The sequence below is a fragment of the Podarcis muralis genome, chromosome 12 (assembly GCF_964188315.1).
Source record: "Podarcis muralis chromosome 12, rPodMur119.hap1.1, whole genome shotgun sequence".
NCBI lineage: Eukaryota > Metazoa > Chordata > Lepidosauria > Squamata > Lacertidae > Podarcis > Podarcis muralis.
The window spans coordinates 14,234,118-14,250,079 of NC_135666.1; the positions used below are offsets into that span (position 1 = coordinate 14,234,118).

At 44.9% G+C, this 15,962-nt stretch overlaps 1 protein-coding gene across 2 annotated transcripts in view; it reads right to left on the bottom strand.

Moving 5' to 3' along the window:
• PTPRN2 (protein tyrosine phosphatase receptor type N2) overlaps window positions 1-15,962 on the bottom strand; it is a 647,226-nt gene that overhangs the window by 132,556 nt on the left and 498,708 nt on the right. The window lies entirely within an intron of this gene.

Here is a 15,962-nt window from a genome sequence, read left to right on the forward strand (position 1 = left end):
CAATTTCTTAATCCACAACCATCTCCTGCCGCCATTCCAGTACCAGTGGGAGAAGGGGAGCAGAAGAAGCAGCTGTGCCCCCAGCAATTTTGTTAAGGCGGCCACAATTTGACTACAACTGAAAGGAGTCCTGAGGTGGTATTTATGGATTGTTCCTCTTCACAATTCAAGCACCAGGCCACTCCCTTCTTCCATCACTCTCAAGTTCTGTTGCTTGCTACACCGGATGAACAAGCTCCTGATGTGCTGTTGATGAACCTTGAGGATTTATTTTTCAAAATATATACACTAACTTTGATTGTTAAACCCCCCCCCCCCCCCCCGCTCAAAGCGGTTTACAAATGGATAAGAGAATAAAGTCAAGGAAAACCCCAACAACCCTACTTTAAAACACACAAAAATTAAAATACCAAAACAGATCAACGCTACCTTAACTTTCCAAGCATCTGGGCCGGCCTGTCTAAACATGGACGTTTTCAGTAACAGGAAGGCACCTGCTTGATCTCAATAGGCAGGGAGTTCCAAAGTTCAGGCGCTGCCGCACTGAGTTGTTATAAATGTGGAATAGGTATTATGTGGCACCTGCAGCAGTGCCAATTCCTCCGGTGGGCTACTCCTTGTTTAACAGCTAGTAAAGTTCAGTGCAATGAATACTGCTTTGGAAGCCACCTAAATTGAAGTTGAAGTTTAGGCATGGTGTACGACATTGAGCGACTCAACTCTCTCAGCCTTTCTTGCTTAAGAGGAGGACACTGGCAATAGGTTCCTACACTGCCCGGTCTTCCCATGCTTCTCAAAAATTCCTGGTTGTGTCCTCAAACTGAACCTAATTTTTAAAGTTGCCCCGCACTGCCTTTGCATATTTCTCACCAAGTGTTCCTGTACTGCTGAATTGGCCTTGCAACTGTGTCTAATGCCGCCTGCAGAGCTTTGTAGCACTTGCCTAGCTAACAATGCAGCAGGGGCTTTGCTCAGCTGCTCTCCACACTCTTGTCCTGGAAAATGGGAACCCCCCAAAAAACTCCATTTCTCCATAAGGGAATGCTCTGCAAAACTGTGGAAAGTCTGAATGTCCCTCGCTGTGCCTCTCCTTTCAAAGCATTTTGTGTCTGAAAGGGATTCTGCTCCCTGTTTCAGAGTTCAGCAGGATGAGAGATACGGGTCTTCATCAAAGAGAACACTGTAAGACATGCAAAGCATTTTTGAAAGTAGAATCTCAAAGTTATCCCAAATGCCTAGTTATCTAATTGTAGTGTTGTATTCAGAAGGCCATAACGCACATGGAAAGTAAACGGCGCTTCCACTCAGCTGGCTTTGGGTGCCCAAAATACCACTGGAGATGCAGTCTTTGGCCTTTTCTCTCTCTATAGTTCCAGCTCAAGACTGACTGTAAAATCACAATCATATTTCCAGTTTCTGGTGAATTCTATTCCCTACTGCTGGTGCTGACGTGAGCTAGCTGGTTAACATTTAACTCCTGCTAAACGTTTACTCCGTTAACTAACCGCCTGCGCGCTCTCTCTCTCTCTCTCTGATGAAGTCCCGATATTAGAGAGGCATTTACACTCCCATTCTTCCTCAAGTGTAGCATTTCTACAACTCCGCAATGGTGCAGGAGTAGAGGAGGGAGGGGATGGATCTGCAGGTTAAGCCAAACATCTGTTTGCACAGCGCCTTTGAAAATCCCACAGCTGCAGCAAACAGGAGAAGAAAGGAAGAAAAGAAATGAACCCGGGGAAAGGAGCTCTTGTCAGATGCAGATGACAAGTCTTTGGGAGGCCTCTTTAGTGTCTGGCACTCTTGAAAGCACCATGCTCCCCTCCCGCCTCCCCCTGCTATTGTATTGTTTCCCCCCTTTGCCACGACAGCTGGGGATGGCAGGCCCAAGCACGGCAAAGCTCGCTTCTCCCTAACAAGCCCTCCTCTCCCCCTTTTGTAGGCCCCCAGCTGCAGGGGGGGGGGGAGGCAGCTAGCTGTTAGGCCACCTCCCTGTGATTCTGCCTCACCCTCCGCTGAAACCGCCTGTTGAATGGTCTCCCCACAAAACGGGAATTTCCACCAGAGTATCCTTTAATCTCTTCCCCCCCATGTCCCCTAGAATAACCCACCAGGCCCCTTCTATAAGGACAAACGGTTCCAAATGCAACAGGCCATTCCAAATGCAATCAGGCAATGTAACTGACCATGAGAAAGGATGATGGGAGAGGAGAGAAGTGGGACTTCTTTAAAACTAGATTGCTGTATCATCTTTCACTTTTTGCCTCCTCCTCCGACCTGCACACCATCCTATGAGATAGGCTTTTTAGAGTTCCCACTTTACAGACAAGCCATAGAAGATGTGAAGTGGTTATTCTTCCACCCAAGTAACTGAGCAACTCCCACAAGGAAGTGGGAACCTTAACCCAAATGCTAGTCTACATTATCCACAGCCCTACAGTTGCTACCTTGATGTGACAATCCAAAATAATAAATGCTGAGCTTAGCTCAATAGAAGAGCATATGCTCCGCATGCAAATTACTCAAAGTGTAATACTCAGCACTGATACTCATACCCCTCCCTGTTACCCTGGAGAGATGCTGTCAGTCATGGAGAAGACAACACTCACTTACATGGTCAAATGGTTTGGCTCCCTATAAGACAGATTCCTGTGTTCATACCTGCAAATTGTGGAAAGATGCTCACAAGACTATCTTGTTTTTGTACTTCCCTCAACAATGTTTTTTTAAAAAAAATCACATAAAAACACTGTTCTGGATTACTTATGCCTGATCAGCTACCACTCCACTGCCCAATCGTCCCAGAAAATCACAGTATATGTGTAAATATGAACTTGAGAATGAGAAGACATCACTCTTCCCCCCCCTATTTCTTAACATCCCTGAGTGTCAGTTCCTACTCCCACCAGCTAATGAGTATTAATGAATCCCAAATCCTTATTAAGTCATTTATTTACATTTGTTTAGATAATAAAACAAATCAAAACAAAGCCAGTGTGGCAATTATGCCACATCTTTGACCCTCTTTAACACCAGCCCTTGGCTCTTAAAGCACAAGGCCATGGACTACTCACAGCCAACATGCAGTTCAAGCATTACTATACATGATATAAGATTTTAGTTGATTAATGTTCCTACTTTTGTATAACCAATTTGCTCATTATCCATCTTATAATAAATACAGAAAGTCTCCCAGCACAAGGGATCTTTGAAGGAAATGTACCAAATAACACAGCTTCCTTTGGCTTAAAGATATGGATAAGCAATTTGTCCAGGCAAACCATTTCATGGCATTCTCCATGTAGAAATAAGCAGACTTTGCCTACTACTCCATTGGCACTGAGTCAGTAGTCTTTCACAGGAGACAGCCTGGATTACAATCGTATTTTTAAAAATCCATGTTAAATCTGCAATGAACGAATCAATCATTTAATTGCACCAGACTACTTAACTCATGCTTTCAATTTCACCAAAGGAGAAGCAGGTTTGAATTAATAACATGGGCGTGTGTGTGTGTCTGTCTGTGCATATTGCCACACACAATCCACCTGACCCAAGCTAGAAAACCATGTAGATGCATATGAACTAACTGGGTATTCTCTTCTAGCACTGAGGCACTTGGAAAGATGCAGTTACCACGTTTTCTAGCAACATTGCAACCACATGCATGCATCCTCTTTGACCCGTTTCACATGTGTTAATGCCACTTAAACCGCCTTTGAACACTCTCCTGTCCTTGGTATGTATATGGATAAGACAAAAATACAGTTTCAAATACATTTGTACAGTGGTACTTCGGGTTACATACGCTTCAGGTTACATACGTTTCAGGTTACAGACTCCGCTAACCCAGAAATATTACCTCGGGTTAAGAACTTTGCTTCAGGATGAGAACACAAATCGTGCTTCGGCGGCGCAGTGGCAGCAGGAGGCCCCATTAGCTAAAGTGGTGCTTCAGGTTAAGAACAGTTTCAGGTTAAGAACAGACCTCCGGAACAAATTAAGTACTTAACCCGAGGTACCACTGTATATCAAACCAATTGATAGTCACACAGGGAGGCAGATTTACAACCGCATCTTAACTTTCTTTCATGGCTTCGGTTTGCCGTGTGTGTAGAAGTGTCCCTTTGGTCATCATTAAGAGGAATTATATATTTTTTTAAAATTAGATGATGGTGCCACCACATTTTTGTTTATTACAAACATTTCAGCCCCATCCTTCTGCTCTAGAAGTTTCCAGAGTGGCTATAACTAAAAAAACCAACACTATCTTTCTACTCTTAACAATCGATTCCATTGCAACAATTCCAGTTTGCAGGCAGTGAGAAGGGGGGTGGGGACACACACACAATGCGGGTTCAGAAAAAGAAGAGGGAGCACACTAGCAGAAGCACAAGCTACTACCTGGGCTCTGTACCCCCACCCCCACAGGACAAATAAATATATGCAAATGTGCATATTATCTTTTTCCATGCACACTTCATGTAGTTAGAAACCTGCTAAGTAGCTCTCCCCCTCCAGCTCCCTAGTTCCTAATCTTTTTGCTGACCGCTATCCTTCAAACAAGGGTGGTGCTGTGAGTTAAACCACAGAGCCTAGGACTTGCCAGTCAGAAGGTCGGCAGTTTGAATCCCCATGACGGGGTGAGCTCCCGTTGCTCGGTCCCAGCTCCTGCCAACCTAGCAGTTCGAAAGCACATCAAAGTGCAAGTAGATAAATAGGTACCGCTCCGGTGGGAAGGTAAACGGCGCTTCCGTGCGCTGCTCTGGTTCGCCAGAAGTGGCTTAGTCATGCTGGCCACATGACCCGGAAGCTGTACGCCGGCTCCCTCGGCCAATAAAGCGAGATGAGCACCACAACCCCAGGGTCGGTCATGACTGGACCTAATGGTCAGGGGTCCCTTTACCTTATCCTTCAAACATGGGAATGGCTTCAATGACGGGGCATGGGAATAGAATAAAGTCGCCGACCCAAGCAGCCGCCTCAGACTCCACTCTGTCATCCTCACCACCAGCACTGATTCCCCGCCCTCTGCCAGCAAGACCAGCTCAGGAGGTCGTCCCTCCACCCAGGATAAAATGTCATGGTGGTCCCTGCCATGGACTGGCAGTTGCTGGCTCCTCCTTTAACCACAGTCTTCAAATTTTACTGCTCTTCTAATTTTGCCCCCTCTGAAAATTTGCCGGCTCCCTCGGCCAATAAAGCGAGATGAGCACCACAACCCCAGGGTCGGTCATGACTGGACCTAATGGTCAGGGGTCCCTTTACCTTATCCTTCAAACATGGGAATGGCTTCAATGACGGGGCATGGGAATAGAATAAAGTCGCCGACCCAAGCAGCCGCCTCAGACTCCACTCTGTCATCCTCACCACCAGCACTGATTCCCCGCCCTCTGCCAGCAAGACCAGCTCAGGAGGTCGTCCCTCCACCCAGGATAAAATGTCATGGTGGTCCCTGCCATGGACTGGCAGTTGCTGGCTCCTCCTTTAACCACAGTCTTCAAATTTTACTGCTCTTCTAATTTTGCCCCCTCTGAAAATTTGCTGCCCCAGACTGCCACCTGGTTTACTTAGTGGTCCTGGCTAGAAATGCATCCAAAGGTCGCTAAAGAGCAATATGGAGCAGTATTAGAGATAGGCAAGGATGGGAAGGGTGTGTTGTGGTATTTAAATGGGGGGATGGCAAAACTTGCGAATGGTCTCAATGCATATTCACTGAAGTGGGTAATATTCCCTATTGAAATAGTTAAAGCACTAAAAATGCACATGTGAGTTCAGCTTACGTCGAACTCTGCCTTTAAGCACATCGTGTTGAGACTGGGCATGATCTCACAAGTCAGGATAGGCCATGGGGAGGGAGGGCAGGAACGAAATGGGAGAAGAGAGAGATTCTGCTCTCCAGCAGTTATTTATTTACAATGGAAGATTTTTATTTTGTTTCTGTAATTTTGTTTTAGGACTTATTTTATCTTACATATTTTAAACACTGTACTCTTCTTCACTGCTTAGATATTTTATGTTAAGTGGTCTATAAATTATTCACACACACACACACACACACACACACACACACACACACAAACACACAGAGAGAAACACTACTTTTTGTAGGGGTTCTTCAGTGTGGGCGTCATTCAACTAAGCTTTACTCAGAAAAGGCCTGTTGAAATTAATGGACCTAACTAGGTCATTTTCATTAATTTAAGTGGTTCTACTTTGGGTAAAATTTAGTTTAATACCAACCAGTGTTTCCACTTTTAGTTAAGTTATCCTAGGGTATTCAAGAATTCTCCTAGCTCCCTTTTCCTTTCAGGAAAAGCAGTCATAGTATTTGATAAACAAAAGCAACCTGCGAAGAGAAGACTGACACCTAGTTCTGAAATTTCCAAACGAACAGTAAAAAGAGACCAGCAATTCCATCCATAAACCTAATGAGTTTTCTTGAGTTTTTGTATAAGATGACATAACTCCACTTTATAGATCACAGCTAAAGAGAGCAAACCTTTAAACTATAGAGAGTGTTTGTGCACACACAGCACTGAAAAGCACCTTTGGGCTTCTCTTATCCTAGTTTGGTGGGTTAATGTTGTTTCAGCAGAAGGATGCGATGGTGTATTTATGGTACCTGAGCACTGTAAGGTGGAAGCACGTTTTGAAAAGTCAAAACAGGGATGTGGCAGGGCAACAAATCAGAATGTGTCAGAGGGGTGAGGATAAGTGGATGCCTGGAAGCTGCTCTGATCTATAGCCATAGAAAGAGAAGGGGGAAATCAAGAAGATCCCTGCTGGATTGGGTTGAAGTCACATCTAGTATGGTATCTTTTTTTTACAGATGCTTATGGGAAGCCCAGGGGACGCGGGTGGAGCTGTGGGTTAAACCACAGAGCCTAGGACTTGCCATTCAGAAGGTTGGCGGTTCGAATCCCCGCGACGGGGTGAGCTCCTGTTGCTCAGTCCCTGCTCCTGCCAACCTAGCAGTTTGAAAGCACGTCAAAGTGCAAGTAGATAAACAGGTACCACTCTGGCGGGAACGTAAACGGCGTTTCCGTGCGCTGCTCTGGTTCGCCAGAAGCAGCTTAGTCATGCTGGCCACATGACCCGGAAGCTGTCTGATGACAAACGCCGGATCCCTCGGCCAATAAAGCGAGATGAGCGCTGCAACCCCCAGAGTCGGCCACGACTGGACCTAATGGTCAGGGGTCCCTTTACCTTTACCTATGGGAAGCCCACAAGTAGAACACTCTCCCCAACTGTGATTCCCATCAAATGGTACTCAAAGGTATATTGCCTCCAACACTGAAAGCCTTCTCTATGAATGTTCCCTTCTCTTCCACTGACAAATGCTCCCAAGGAGAGCATGTTGTTATGAGTTTGGGAGGGGAGTAGGCTGTATGCCAAGACTCTTCTAATTCCTGGAATAGCCAGGCTAGCTTCCTGGTGTGGTAATGGGTCATTAAGGAAACTAAGAATAGAGCCTCTGTGCTAGACAGCAAATGGGTGGGCATGGTGGTTAAAAAAAGAACCAGCAGCAAAGTTGAGTTATGTGAGCTAGAAGCTGGAAGCAAAGCTGCAGGCTGGGAAGCCAGAGAGATAGAGATAGATAGATAGATAGAGAGAGAGAGAGAGAGAGAGAGAGAGAGAGAGAGAGAGCCATGCCTGATGCAATAACCTTTTTGGGTGTTAATATAATGTTAATAATAATTTATTATTTATACCCCGCCCATCTGGCTGGGCTTCCCCAGCCACTCTGGGTGGCTTCCAACAAAATGTTAAAATACAGTAATGCATCAAACATCAAAAGCTTCCCTAAACAGGGCTGCCTTCAGATGTCTTATAAAAGTCTGGTAGTTGTTGTTCTCTTTGACATCTGGTGGGAGGGCGTTCCACAGCGTGGGCGCCACCACCGAGAAGGCCTTCTGCCTGGTTCCCTGTAACCTCGGCTTCTCGCAATGAGGGAACTGCCAGAAGGCCCTCGGCGCTGGATCTCAGTGTCCTGGTTGAACAATGGGGGCGGAGACACTCCTTCAGGTATACTGGACTGAGGCCGTTTAGGGCTTTAAAGGTCAGCACCAACACTTTGAATTGTGCTCAGAAACGTACTGGGAGCCAATGCAGATCTCTCAGGACCGGTGTTATGTGGTCCCAGAGGCCACTCCCAGTCACTAGTCTAGCCGCATTCTGGATTAATTGCAGTTTCCAGGTCACCTTCAAAGGTAGCCCCACATAGAGCGCATTGCAGTAGTCCAAGCGGGAGATAACTAGAGCATGCACCACTCTGGCGAGACAGTCCGCGGGCAGGTAGGGTCTCAGCCTGCGTACCAGATGGAGCTGATAAATAGCTGCCCTGGACACAGAATGAACCTGTGCCTCCATGGACAGCTGCGAGTCCAAAATGACTCCCAGGCTGCGCACCTGGTCCTTCAGGGGCACAGTTACCCCATTCAGGACCAGGGACTCCTCCACACCCACCCGCCTCCTGTTCCCCAAAAACAGTATTTCTGTCTTGTCAGGATTCAATCTCAATTTGTTAGCCGCCATCCATCCTCCAACCACCTCCAGACACTCACACAGAACCTTCACTGCCTTCACTGGTTCTGATTTGAAAGAGAGGTAGAGCTGGGTATCATCCGCATATTGATGGACACCCAGCCCAAACCCCCTTATCATCTCTCCCAGTGGCTGCATGTAGATGTTGAAAAGCATGGGGGAGAGGACGGAACCCTGAGGCACCCCACAAGTGAGAGCCCAGGGGTCTGAACACTCATCCTCCACCCCCACTTTCTGAACCCAGCCCAAGAGAAAGGAGCGGAACCACTGTATGACAGTTCCCCTCTAGACGGTCCAGAAGGATGTTATGGTTGATGGTATCAAACACCGCTGAGATATCTAGCAGAACTAGGAAACAGCTCTCACCTTTGTCCCTAGCCCGCCGGAGAACATCAACCAGTGCAACCAAGGCAGTTTCAGACCCATGATAAGGCCTGAATCCCGACTGGAAGGGATCCAAATGGTCCGCTTCTTCCAGGCATGCCTCAAGTTGTTCAGCAGCCACTCGCTCAATCACCTTGCCCAAGAATGGAAGATTTGAGACTGAGCAATAGTTGGCCATATTGGCCGCATCTAAACATGGTTTTTAAAGAAGCGGTTTGATAACCGCCTCTTTCAGTGGGTCTGGGAAGGCCCCCTCACAGAGAGAAGCATTCACTACCCCGCGAAGCCCATCGCCCAGCCCTTTCCAGCTAGCTTTTATGAGCCAGGATGGGCAAGGATCAAGGAAACAGGTGGTTGGTTTCACTTGTCCAAGCAGCCTGTCCACATCCTCGGGGGTAACAGATTGGAATTGATCCCACGCAACTTGACTAGACTGCGAACCCCTCCATCATAGGCTCAGGCTATCTATATGTGTGTAATTAAACCATATATCAATCATAAAGACACCACAGTCTCTGCTGTACCTTATTCCAAGGAAACACGAACCCAAGGTAAGCGACTGGAACCCCTGGAATCTTTCACTGCTCAGAGATTGGGGTGGCATGCAACAATAAGAACTAGGGGTTCCTTTTAGAAAAACAAGAGCCATCATTCAGCAGCAGTATTTTTAGAATACAAAGAGAGGCTGCCACTTTCTTGTGCTTTTGCAGAACAAGCTACCATGTCATTGCAATGAAATGTCATGCCACTCTAATCTTAAAGATAATTCTCAGTTCATTGAGAGCCAAGCTAGACATTACACAAACTTCTGTGTTACTTTCCTTTGAATTATTTTTGCTAATTATAAACGGGAACACCATATCTTTTCCCTTAAACACCACAGATTATTTTTTTTTAAAAAAAAAACCCCCAATGATTTGGAGAGGACACTCTTAAGCTGAAAAATCTGCAGTGGGGAAAATATCAAGTAGCTGTCCATCTTCCACTCAGACTCAACACTTGTACAAGTTACAACCCACACCTTTGGAAGAAAGCAACATGGAATTCCATGTAACATCTAGTTTGGCCTCTCTCTTTTAGGTCTTAAGCAGAAGTATTTAGAAGAAGTGTTTTGAGGATTGCTGCGCAACGCACTCAGGAGTATGGTCCTTTAGATTCTGAAAGATTGGTGCTAAATGTGTTATGATATTTTTAGGTGACAAAATGCTTCTTAACATCTACATGAAACTGCTAGGAGAAGGTCGTGAGAGCACCTTTGGTTGAGGTGTCATGAATATCCAGGTTACTCCCAGCTTTACATTTGCTTTTCAAGAAATCCAGGCGAGACATTCCAAACCAGTGCTTGAACCTGATCATAGATGACCTGAAGCTCAGTTTGGACAAGATAGAGGTATTGTTTGTGAATGGATCACCTGCGTAGCTACGTGGCTTTCAACCTGCTCTGGATGGGATTGCCCTCCCACTAAAGGAGCGGGTTTATCGTTTCGGGCTTAACCTTGGTCCAGAACGGTCACTGGAGGAGCCTAGGTGGCTTCGGTGCACAGAGTGCTTTTGACAGCTTCAGTTGATATACCAACTGCAACCCCATCTGGAAAGAGATAATCTTGTGGTGGTTATTCATTCTCTGGCAACCTCCTGGTTGGTTGGTTGGTTGGTTGGTTGGTTGCACTGCCTTATATGTGGGGGTTTCCTTTGAAAATGGTCCAGAAACTTAAGCTGGCTCAAAAAAGGGCAGTGAGGTTATTAATGGGGACTGGAAGATATATATAAATATATACATTACACCAGTGCTCTCTCACCTGCACTAGTGTCCAGACAATTTCTGGGCCCAATTCCTTTAAACTCCTAATCAGCTTTGAACCAGGTTATCGGAAGAGTTACCTCCTCACATATTACCTCCCCAACAAGACCTTAATATCGTTATCAGAGGCTCTTCTCCAGGTTCCCCAACCTAAGGAGGTGAGGCAGGTAGCTTTAGGAAGAGGGCTTTTTGGGTGGTGATGCTCCAATGTTGGACTGGGCTCCCCAGTGAGGATCACCTAAGCGCCACAGCTTATGTTAAGATTTTGTGGGTTCTTTTGCATCAGGTCTCCCAGGCTGTTTAGGACAATGGAGCAATTTATTTTTAGCTTGGTTTTACACATTTTTTTTTAAAAAAATATTTTATGTATGCTGCTTTATGCTGATCACCATGTGCATAACTCAGTGTTTTAACTTTGCTGATTTGTTTTGAATTTTGTGTGAGCTGCCCAGAGGACATTGTTAATGGGTGATCAATAAATGTCAAAATAAATAAAAAGGGAATGTATTTTATTAATCTAGCACTCAGGTTGCTTGTTGAAGGAAATGCCGGGTTATTCTGCAGTAAATACATAATATTGACAGCTACGTAACTAGGCGGCAAGTGTTGTTTCTCAGTGGCCAATGGCTGCTTTATTTAAATGCTCCAAGTCCGCTTGACCAATTTTAATCAACAAGATGTAATCTGAATTCCCACAGGCTGTTTGCAATGCTTATGTGGTTAGATTTAACAACTAACTGCCTGTGGATTTTGGAATTCTAATTATAAGTTCTCCTCAGTTTCCCTTAGGCTTAGCTACCTATCCTGAGGCCGCCCACTCTCCTTTTGGCATTTTATTGCCTAAGCCTGCGGCCACCAACATAGTTATCCTAGGCACCCCTTGTCCCACCAGTACCTACTATGGCACCATCAAAAGGTCTCCTTAAAAACCCACAATGCTGTTCCTACCTGGTTTCTTTTTTGTACTGGTTCATCCTCTACCTTAATCATTCCACCATTTCATTGGATGCTGGAAATGGGTGCCCATTCTCCCATCTGTGGGGGCAGACTTTGGTAATATGCAGTGCTTTTTTTCTGGGGGTACGCATACCCCTAAACATTTTGTGAATCTAAGTTTGGCCTCATTGAGGGGCAGTATTTCGATACGAGTAGGAAAATGAGAGTACCCCTAAACATTTTTTTAAAGGAAGAAAGCACTGGTAATATGGTACCTTGAGTGAGGCAAAAATTTGGTGCCCCCAAATGGATCTTCTCAGTAATGGGTTTTCTCAATTTTGTGCCTCCTCATCTTGGCGTCCTGTGTGGGGGAAACTGCTCACACCACCCAAAATCTGGCACTGTCACCTATTCTGAATAAAGGTAAGGTTCAACTAGCTTCTCCCTATGAGCAAATATGGCAATGGCTGGTGTTTCTTTTTCTCCATTGATGGTGTGATTAACGGGGGGCATGGATATACCCTTTTATTATCCTGTCTCTTTTTCTGCTTGTTTAGTTATGGGAATTACTATACTATGCCTCATGACAGCCATTTTGTGCTATGCCACCCCCACAACAACGATTATGCGATGCTCCCAGAGCATCTCATTTGTGATAGGCCACACCTTCACAGCCGTCATTCTGTGTACCTATGGAACTTTCTCAAAATCCCAGTGTGTACCTCTGTATCATGATATCCGAAAATATCTGGTACACACTCCAAATAATGCTCATATCCTTTGAAGGAATGAAGCTGTACCACCATTTCATGTTATGTTCTTTATTATTAAATGGCTGCTTTATTTCCTTCTTCTTTTTTTAAGAGAGATGGTGCTAATCAGAAAGAGGGTAAATGTTCACATGAGGGTCAGACATTCAGAGAGATTGAGAGAGAAGGTGCAGGCAAGAAACATAATGTAAGAGGGGGGAATGGAAAGATATACAAGATTCTGTTCCCCTTCTGCCAAGAGGGTGAAATAATATATATATAAGGTGAGAGTTAATGACAGAGAGGAGACCTGAAACACTGGAAAAAGATCTGAAGCACGGTGGAGTTAGAGATCATGGAGAAGGATGAAGCCAGGGGATAAGTTGAACTCTGAAAGAAATGGAAATTGACGAGTATTGGCTCAATTAGGGAAATAGCCTAGTCTACTTCTAGGTGGGTGTATTTTTCTCTGTTGTTTTTATTTTGCTCTCACGGACTGCTGAACTTTTTTTTTTTAAAAAAAGCTTTTAAAATAACTTATTTTCAAAAATTGTTAACTTGCTACTCACTCTGTACCTAAAACTGAGTTTATTTGGGTATATTATCTACCCAGAACTGTATTGTCTTAGCACTCTAGAAAAGCAGGGGGGACAATAAATCCAGAGGTTAAAGGTCTATGCAGTAGAAGCAGCCAAGAGAGGAATAGCCCCCCCCCCCAGATATACACTTGGTGGGAGTAGCGAAATTAAGAAGGAGGGAGGGGCAGGGTGAGCTGGTTAAGTTGCCTTCCCACCCTGTGCAGGCTACAGCTTGTTCCATTACACGACCCATGAGCTATGAGCATGCCAACATTTAATATTTAAACAGTTTCGAACAGTTTTTTATAGAACTGTTTTAAACCTATGGTCAATCTTCCTGACCCACAGAACACTGAGCTATGCCTTTAGCCCACTGAACAGGAGACGGGCAGATGAGAGAAGGGATTGGACTGCGTCTTCATTCAAGAGGGGTAAAGACAGAAGTCTCCAGGACTGCAGCAACGGACTCACAGTCCGTGGTTCTTTAATTGAGTCCCTGCTCTGCATGGATGTCTGGACCAAGGCCCTCTTTGTACATGCAAGTTGGATCAATTTGCATATTCAAACTCAGAAGATCCATCCCTACATGTTTTTCCGCTGACACAACCAAGCATGTTTTCATTGCCACCTTATGCACATTTGACCCAATCCACAAAAGTGGTCTACTGGTTCATACCTGCTGCATAAAATGGCATTGCCAGCACAGAAACTACCATAGAAAGTTTTCTTGTGCCTGGCTGGGAGGTTTTGCAAGGAGCCTAATCAGGCAGATCATTTGCTGCTGTAGTTGCATGTTTTAAGGAAGTGGCGAGAAAGTCTTGTAACCTTTAAAGAGTTATGCAATAAGTTATCTGAAGTCTGAGATGAAACTTCTTATTGCTTGGCCTCATGCTCATTAAGTGTCAAAAAGCACCTTCTATTTCTGGCAATTTTCAACAGTCATTGGTAATATATGCAGTTCTTCTCAGGACCATGTTCTATCTCCCTTTTGCTCTCTTATCAGGACCATGTTCCATCAACTCTTTGCTCTCAGGCTCATTCACCTTCAGTGCTGTTTAATCAAATTGGTTGTGGACAACCATGTGATTTTTGTTGATAGTATCACAATGCAGTGCCTGACACTACAGCCTTGTGGTCACTCATAAGCAAAATCACATGGAGAGCCACAACCAATTGGATTAAACAGCATGAAGCTGGAAACAGCCAAGGGCAAAGATGAAGGCACAGTCAAACGGCGCCGAGAAGCAGCAGCCAGAGGAACAAAAAAGCGTCAAATGATGCTGAAACAATGCAAATGTTTGGTATGCTGAGTAATTCGTTTGGCAGCGTCAGATGTGTTAATTTTAGAGGGAATATGAAAATGAGAATATATTTGGTGGTAGCTTAGCTTCTTCTATGAAAGGAAGAGAGTGTGATAATATGCCAGCACCAGTTGTCCTAATTGCATGCTTTTATGACCATGATGATAGGGACGCGGGTGGCGCTGTGGGTTAAACCACAGAGCCTAGGAATTGCCGATCAGAAGGTCGGCGGTTCAAATCCCCGCGACGGGGTGAGCTCCCATTGCTCGGTCCCTGCTCCTGCCAACCTAGCAGTTCAAAAGCACATCAAAGTGCAAGTAGATAAATAGGTACAGCTCCAGCGGGAAGGTAAACAGCGTTTCCGTGCGCTGCTCTGGTTCGCCAGAAAGCAGCTTAGTCATGCTGGCCACATGACCCGGAAGCTCCCTCGGCCGATAAAGCAAGATGAGCGCTGCAACCCCAGAATCAGCCACGACTGGACCTAATGGTCAGGGGTCCCTTTACGACGATGATAATGAAATGTACTAACTAAGCTATGAGTAAAAATATATACTTATAAAGAACTTCCCAGAGATCACAGCTGTACAAAGCAGTAAGAGCTGCTGAAACAGTTCTGGAAGGCCATGAGTAAAGTTCTGGAAGTGAAGAAGAACAAGTTGCTTCTACCCACTTCTTTGCTACTCAAACTGCCTAGGTTGAACCTTTGCTTTCTGAGCTTCAATCCCTACTCTAGCACAGGCTCCTTTCTCCAGTGTCGTCCTCAGATAGGATAGCCACTTATGCATCTTAAAAAAAAGGTCTAAAGAGGACACAGCTTTGCACAAGGTATGCATATGTTGATATATATGGATTGATGCAAATTTAAATAGAATTTGCATCTATCCACATAATACAAATTTAAACAGAAATACAATCATTCTCACCAGACTAGGGAAGACTGCCACCAGATGAGCAGTGTGCATGTTTGTTCAGTCTGCTGTCCAGGTACGAACTCTTGATGGTCAACCCCTGAGTCCCTGCCCTCCCTCCTTAGGGTTCATGCTCTTTAAACTGGACTGGGCAACCCTTCAGATAGAGAACTGAGCTCTGTAAAGTGGACACATAGCTACCCTACCTAAGATCATTCAAGGGAAAAGATGGCTGGTCACTAAACAAAGTAAAGGAGGGAAGATCTACATATGCCAGCTACCCTTCTAAAACAAGAGTGCCTCAGGGTGAAAAGTTGACTTACTGGCGGTACTTGAGTGTACAGACATAAAAAGCAAAGTAGATGTAGGGTTCCTGGGCACCTGGGACTTTGGGGGAAGAATCTTTTTACTTGCAACAGGAAATAGCATCATGCATTTTATGCATAAGACGGTGGCCAGCACAAAATCTAAAATTACTGTTTTGCACCAAGGAACTTCCAGGAGGCTAACTCAAATCAAAACAAAAACTCAGAACAACCAGTAAATAGAGGAGCAAGAATTAAAACAGAATTGTTATAATTTTCTTCTTCTTTTTGATAAAATTGCAAAGGTGTGGTTTTTTAAAAAAAGAATTAAAACAGCAAAAAAATGAACCCAACGCATAGCCACCCCCACCTCTGAAATAAAAAAAAATTGACTTCCATTTGCTGCCAGATAGTCAGGAATGAAGGAATAGAATGAACTTCCCCAAAACAGCCTCG